We start from the raw sequence: 7,629 nt of genomic DNA, 5'->3' as shown, positions 1-7,629 counted from the left end.
AGGCTCTGCCATCAACCTAGCATTGTAACATCTCCTATCCTGCAGAGTTCAATTTAAAGATCAAATCCACTATTTACCTCCTCCTCTCTGCTGTCTCTCCTCCAATAGAAACAACAAGAAAATGAAATTATCTAAGAAACTACTACTGTATATTCAAGTATTATAACCAGGGAAGGGAAGCAATGGTAACTACTGTGTAGGTTGTGCAAAGTGATTGGTAATTCTGTGCAAAACAAGAGGCAGAAAGTTGGGCACAGCCCTAAACTGCCCTCAAGGCACAGATAAGGTAGTTACCAAGATCAATTAATATAAATTAATAAAGGTCTTAATCTGCCTACTTTATTTTTATGCTCTCTGTTGTTACTGATGTTTCCTTCAGTGGTGAAGCCATTTTTTCCAGGAGGGAAGAGCTTGTGGCTGCTAATCCCCAATCCTCCCCATTCTGTTTCTGCAGATCATGACCCGTGAAACCAGACAGGGGAAGGGATGCTGTGTTACCACCAGACCTCTCAGCTCCTCTGGCTCATTTTGGTGATCTGGTTTGTAGAACCACCCTGAAGCTGTTCCTCCAGAGCAGCCCAGAAAGACAGGGGCTGCCCTGATCAGGTGAGAACAGGCAGCCAAGGGAGGTGAGCAATGTCTAGGAAGGCACTGCTGTCAGGGAACACTGTCCAGCCGTTCCATCATCAGGAGCACCACTTCTCAGGGGCTTCAGGCAACGACCTTCAGCCTCAGCCAACACTGTTTACACATCCAAGAAGTCATCCCTAGAAAACTACCAACAGTGCTGACCTTAACATTATTCACCCCTGTGACACAAATTTCTGAATACAAGTGAAATGGGTACAGGTTTGGTCAAACACTTGAAAAAAAAGGTAACGGGTACCAAGGATGAGACAAGGAGTAATCATTACCTAATTTTAGTTAGTGCTTTTCACATGAAAAATTCTTTCATTGTGAAAATAAGATGAAAATTTAAGTATTCAATACAGGAAGCCATAAATATAAAATATAGGTGCAGAATATAGCATATGGCTTAAAGTAGTTATGATAAATCACCACAATAACTCAAGTTCACTAGACAGCTGAAACTGCCAGAGCAGAGTAACAGGTGACTGCTTCCTCAGTATCATTAAAGGTTTTAGTACAGTTATTTCTTGCTGCAAGTGTGTGCATATGTGCATTTGTATGTATGTATGATTAAATTAGAAGAACTGCTACCAATGAGCTATAAAAATAAAAAGAGCATGTTTTCAGTTCTTCAGGAAAGCCTTGAAAGAAGAAAAAAAAAAGTATTTTCCTCTAAATCTGCTTACTGGAAATTACCACCATCTCAGAGGACACCTACCTTTGGGCTTCAATTTCTAGCACGAGACATGGGGGAAGATGGCTGGTTTGACAGGTGTCAGATGATGTTAGCATGCTCTCACATATTCTCTAGGAATCATCTCATGGCAAATCTATCCACCGTCTTTGGAAGGAAAAACAAAATTTTCCTGAAAGGAAAAAAATTATTCAGATTATTCTCCAGCACATAAAAACTTCCTATTGAAGAAAATTACTATTGGCAAAACTAAAAATAAATGAACTCTAAAGGAAGATTTAGGAAGAAATGGAAGAATGAGATATCCTGGATCATGGCAGTGAATATATAGGTAGAGATTTTTAAAGATGACTGAATTACTATCTGAATAAGATTTCTAGTCTTGAGAATTAAAAGGTTCAGAAAAAGCTCTTGAAATCAAAAATATTAGAGGGTACTGACAGAGCCATATAAAATGCAGAAGGTGAAATTTTCTCTATTGTTAGGAGATTAAAAAAGAGTAATGACTGCTTTAAGTGGGCAAGGCGCAGAAAAAGAGCTGTAATAGAAAGTGAAGAGTGAGCCAAGAGGAGGCACAGGCACGGGGCACTCTGTCCTCTGGTGAGTGTATCTGGTGTGCTCCACACTCAGCTGGCCATGTCTTGACCACAGTAGGATGCAGCTTTTGACTCCTGCAGAGGGCATGGACTCCCAGCCTCCTCCTCCTCCTCCTCCGCTGGTTCGCAGGTGGAAATGGGATCTGTGAGGACAGCACTCTGCTGTTGGCTGACACAGCTGGGCCCCAGGCCAGTGACCTTCCATTTCCCCTTGCTTTGCCCCTGCTTCCCCTTGCCTGGTGCCCTGTATTCCCTGACTCTCTGGAAGGGCTGTCTTGTGCATCCCTCTGGTTCTTCTCTTGAGCACTAGGTTTCCAGACCCCTTTAGTATTCCCAACTCTCTCCCAGAGTTTTGTACCCAACTCCCTAAATATAGACCAGTAACTCCATTCACAGGGACAGTCTCTGGAGCCCCTGAAACAAGGGAATTGGCAGCCACATGGACAGTTTCATTCCTGATCCCCTGGTGGGATCAGCCCTTGTCAGAGACCACAGCTCAGCATTAACCCTCTTGTAAGATGTACAGAATGGCTTCCTTGCTGCACACAGGGAAATTCCTCCAATGGAAAAGAAAACTATTTAGAAGCTTAAAATAAGCAAGAATGGGGTGAGATCCCCCATTTCCCACCAGTACTGTACAACAAATCTCATAAGAATGGTGAGAGTTGTTGTACAATACTGGTGGGAACCGAGGGATCTCAAAGACACTTGGTAATATGCTTGTGAGAAAAAAGCACTTAAACAGCTTTAGTGTTGGATGGGTATTAGCAGCAGGGTTCCTCCCAGATGCATTCAGGTGAGCAGTGGAGCCCAGGCCCTGGAAAAGCTGGATTCCTTAGCCTGACAGAGCCTAGCCTCCCCCACTTTGTCAATTTAGCAAAAAAAAAAAAAAAAAAAGAAAAAAAAAATCTGTTTTCTCACTTGTTTTGTAAGCCAGCTGTGATTTACATCTCCTTGTCCAACAACACGGTTTTCCCATGAGAATCAATCTCTTTTCAGTTTCAGACCTGTCTCCAAAATCCCAAGATGTTTGGTTAAAGCGACATTTCAGCCACTTTCCTTCAGCAAAAGTGACACTGAGCACAATAGCAGAGGAACAGAGTGAGGGCTGTATGTAGACAGGTAAGAAAATCAAACACAAGAATCAGTGCTGTGTGGAGCCACTTAAAGTCCAGACATATATTTTATTTCTCACCTTTCAAGCAAATATATGTCTTTTGTGTCCACTCTTTAGGGTTGCATGGAAAAGCAAAACCTTGGAAACAGAAAAGAAAGGGACAACAGGTTATTACACACTGTAGTCCTGAGTGATTCTTCCTTTTCTCCATATAGTGAATTAGCTCTTTGTAGAAGAATTGAGTTCAAGTCTTAAGCAATAGTGAATTACTATTCTAATTTGCCAGTGTCAGCTCTGTTTCAAACCACTGTTAATCATTTAGTTTTGTGTGTTTTACAAAGTTAAGACAGATATTTCTAAATGTATTGTGGGGCACATGGAGGTACATCTTACATACTTACACATATGTATTTCAATAAATTCATAGCTATTAAAATTCATCTGTAAGAAATAGTGTTTGAGTTCCAATCCATCTTGTGGTCAACACCATCAAGTAATTTTGTCCTTTTTTTATGCAGGTCATCCATTCAGTTAAAATTCTTTCAAAGCAGTGCAGTTGATCTAATTCCTCATAATCAAAGCAGTTACTTTGAGTTTTAGTTTGCTATAATTGTACTGCTACAGACTTTAAATACTCTAAAATGAGAGGGGGCAGAGGCATGGTGTTGCAGCCCAGAAAACGTCACCACAGGTCCCTGTGGCCTCTCCACAGCTTCTCTGTGCCTGTCATATCATCATCTTTCCACTTGATCTTATAAAGAGTTTATATTTGCACCCTGCCAGTTTGATACTATTTTTCTTTTTCTGAACCTGGTGTTTGATGCCTCAGCATAACTGAAGGCAAATCCACCCACAGCATCATGCAAAGCAGAAGTGCTCTTTCCCCACTACTTGGTCCTGCACAGCTTCCCTAAGCCCTGAGTTTTCTCCTGAAGATTTCCCTCTTAGCAGTCTGTTTTCTATTCCCTCCAGGAGGGATGGTGCTGTGCATTTTCCACAACTGGATATCCTATTCTGCCCTTAAAATATGCACATTTCTAACAGGTTGTTTTCCTTTAGGAGCTAAAAACATAGGATCATCTTCCCCAGGCTCTCTCTCGCTGGTGGCCAACAAGGAGGGAGAGGGCTCAGAAGGATTATCACAGGAAATAAACCTGCAAATGGACAGGGCAGAGATGAAAACCAATCAATGTGTAAGTGCATAAGATGGACCTGAGTGGTGCTGTTGGTAGGATATCTTTGGAAGTGTGGGTTTGTACTGCAGTGAATTTCAGAAGTGCTTTCTGGCTTCGTCTGTCATTCCCAACATGAGGAATAATACCCATAACTAAAACAACTTGCAGAGAAATCTACTCATATTAGTAAAAATGTAAACAAAGTTGATTAATTCAGAGCTCATATCCTCATCTGGAGATACTGCAACTGGCAAATTATCTCTCTGAGAATATAGATCCAATCCTCAGTTTGTTCCCGTCTGCAGGGTCTTCCTTACAGGGATCACTTAAAGCAAATCTCACTAGAAGGGCTCATTTCCCATTCCTGCACAGCCCTAAGTTCCCTGTGTGCTCCCTGTTCCTGGGGCCTAGCATGTGGGAGAAGAGTTTTTTGGCACATTTTTGGACAGGATTCTAACTGGATTCTGCTAAAATCAGACCTCACATACTAGCATGACCTTTAGCCAATATGATATGTATATTCATGTTGATATAGAACGAGAGCTCAGTAAAAATATATGGAGGTGCCCAATTAGTATTGGTATGTCAGGATATTAGTGGTCTCTTCCCTTCATATGATTAGGTCTTTTTCACATAAAAATGCACTAGAATACCTATTAAGGGCAAGGGTGTGAAAAATCAAAACACCTTTGATCAAACTTGTTGGAAATGAAACCAAAGAAAGGGAACCTTACAGCCCACATTATATAAAGAGATAACAAAGTAAAAATGAGTGTATTTGCTGCCACCCTCCTTTGCAGCATATGCAGTGTACACCTACCACACAATAACATACATTACTGAATAATAAATCACACTTTGATCCAAATAACCCAAAGCATTTTACAAACACTAATTAAAATTTGAAATATCTCTCTGAGGTACTTAAACAACAATGTACATAATTTGTAGGTGGGAAAAGTGAGCCAAGGGAAGGTTAAATTAACTCACTCAGGGTGAGAAGGGGAATCAGTGAAAAATCAGGAAGATTATATTTGTCTCTATCCCACTCCTCTATACAAACTAAGGGCATCCGTTCTCAAATCTGCAGAGTGAGTGCTGTAGTAACTTTAAAAAGGTTGTCCAGATTACTTGTCAGAGCACATTTAATTACTATGTATTCTAAGTATCTGGTTTCAAGCTACTATGTAAGCTCTATCATATTGCTGTTCCCCAGTATTGCAAGACTCTTAATGGGAAAAGCAATCCCTGCTCATCACATAAACCACTTCTGGATCTGGCTCAGTGACAACTGGATACAACCACGTGAGTTCTCCTGAGATGACCACTAATTGGTCCTCCATGGCAAGTTATTGCTGCCTCCAGGAATTTGCATTGCATCACACAGAAACATAAAAACTGTGAAATAATTACAGAAGAGCTACAAGGAGAGAGTGTTGCCACAAGCAACGCTCTGGCCTCTCCTCCTGGGCTGTGTCACGCTCTCCTCAAGCAGCAGCAGGGCCAGCAGGGGCAGCAGCCCTGCCAGCAGGAGCCCCCAGTCCCTCCCCTGCACAGGGGCATCACTGATGAGCTCCCCCACCCCCCTTCTGGGGATTAACGTTTTCCCTAATTGTAACTGTACCTGCCCCCCGAAACTATCTGCATTGCAAAATAACCAAATAAAAGCAAAAAATTACCATACTTATTTTCTAGATTTATTTTTCCCCCTGTTAGCAGGGGTCATTCCTCAGCACCAAGCAGGAGGGTAGGAGGGAAGCAGGAAGCAGAACTCTATTTGTGAAGTGGCCCCTTTGACAGACAGTTTTCCACCAGAATTGTTCACAAAACTCGCACAGCACTGGAGGCAGCTTTGTGACATTCCTGGGGTATTTAACATTATTGATCTTTTTTGACAAATGAGTAATGTAACACGTTCATTACCATTAATCATCCTTTTCCTAATTCAGGTAAACAAGGGGTAGTTTCATTCATGCTCAGCTAATATCTATTTTCGTAATTATTTTTGCAAGGACCCTGCTTGATGAAATTCAAATATGTATTTATTTGGAAGAAAAATATTGATGTTCTTTTCATTTTAGCAAAGTATTCCATGAAGGATCAACTTTCCTAGCTGTGCTATTAAAGAAACTAAAACCAAACACACTATTGTGTCTTAGAATTACATTTTAAAGCTGGGTCTGCTGGTTTTGGCTCTATTAGCATGGAAGTCGACAGTTAGTTTCACAACAATGCTGGGTGGAGAAGAATCAGATTCCCTTCCCCTTGCTTGCCTTTGGCAGCTGTGTTGTTATTAGATGTGATTAAAACCCCCACATGTTCCCATCACACAAGCAATCAGCTCATGAGTTGCCCAGTGCAAATGCTGCTCCCAGAAATTCCTGCTTTGCTCAGCAGGTGTTTGCCTGGGCTGTGAACTGAGAGCGTCACACAGGCTGGCTGTGGCACTGCTTTTGCCTGCTTTTCCACCAGGAAGGAACATTGCTGGTCCCCCACCCTTTCCCCAGCCCATCAGCATCCTTTATCCCCTGGATGTCAACCACTCTGCAGGGGACAAGGAAGCATGGAGAGTCCGATTTTCCCAAAATGTCTTTCCTGCTGTGATATATTTCAATAATATTAAAAACACCTCCTTGTTATCTGCTCCAAATCTCTCTAGTTAGAACTGTCAAGAGTTGGTAAATTTACTTCTCAGTTTGCTTTAGCTGGCTCCTTCAGAAACCCTTCATCTGCTCATGCTGGCTTTGCTGCTTTTTCACACTTTTTTCAGTGCTGATACTGGACCTGTTCTCGCTGGTTTTTAAACACAGACTTTTTAAACCAGATTTTGGGCTGGGCTATTTCTTTTTCCAGGTAACTGTGGGCAGGAGCCCTGCAAGCCTAAGCCCAGTGTTTCCAGCCCTGCTGCTGCTCTGCTCTCCCTACGAGCAGCATTTCCATACCCTGCCTTTCTAACGTTTGTGGCAGCACTATTTTTAGAAGGGATAAAGGTGATACTGCTATTTCCCCTTATTATTACTATTTCAGTGCTCTGATGCTGTTCTAAGTGTACAGTACTGACAGGCTGATCAAAGAATAATTTATAAATACAGATGTAAAGCACATTTTTTTTCTCCTAATGAGCATACCAATAATGCTCTCACAGTGATAACTCTGTTTCCTGAAACCAACAAACCCTGAAATAATATTGACAGGACCAATTGCTTGAAACTTGGTAGAAACAGTTTATATTAAAGATACAAGGAATCACAATAGGAATCCTGTAAGGCACATGACTTCACAGAGGATAAAAGGTATGAAAAAAATCTCATATTTTAAAAACACAGCTTCAATAATTTATCATGTCATTTAAAACACTGAATAGAGGTAAATATTGAGATTTTTATGGAATAAAAAGGAATCATTCCTAAAATATGC

General features: G+C 41.3%; 1 long non-coding RNA gene across 1 annotated transcript; it reads left to right on the top strand.

The window, feature by feature from the left end:
- The first annotated feature begins 308 nt into the window (after nt 1–308).
- LOC141730471 (uncharacterized) lies at nt 309–4,295 on the top strand. Its single transcript, XR_012581987.1, has 3 exons — nt 309–606; nt 2,920–3,042; nt 4,097–4,295. It is a non-coding gene; the product is annotated as an uncharacterized LOC141730471 (long non-coding RNA).
- Nucleotides 4,296–7,629: the final 3,334 nt, after the last annotated feature.

This window comes from Zonotrichia albicollis, chromosome 10, assembly GCF_047830755.1.
Source record: "Zonotrichia albicollis isolate bZonAlb1 chromosome 10, bZonAlb1.hap1, whole genome shotgun sequence".
Classification (NCBI taxonomy): Eukaryota; Metazoa; Chordata; class Aves; order Passeriformes; family Passerellidae; genus Zonotrichia; species Zonotrichia albicollis.
This window is presented reverse-complemented; position numbering and strand designations above follow the sequence as displayed.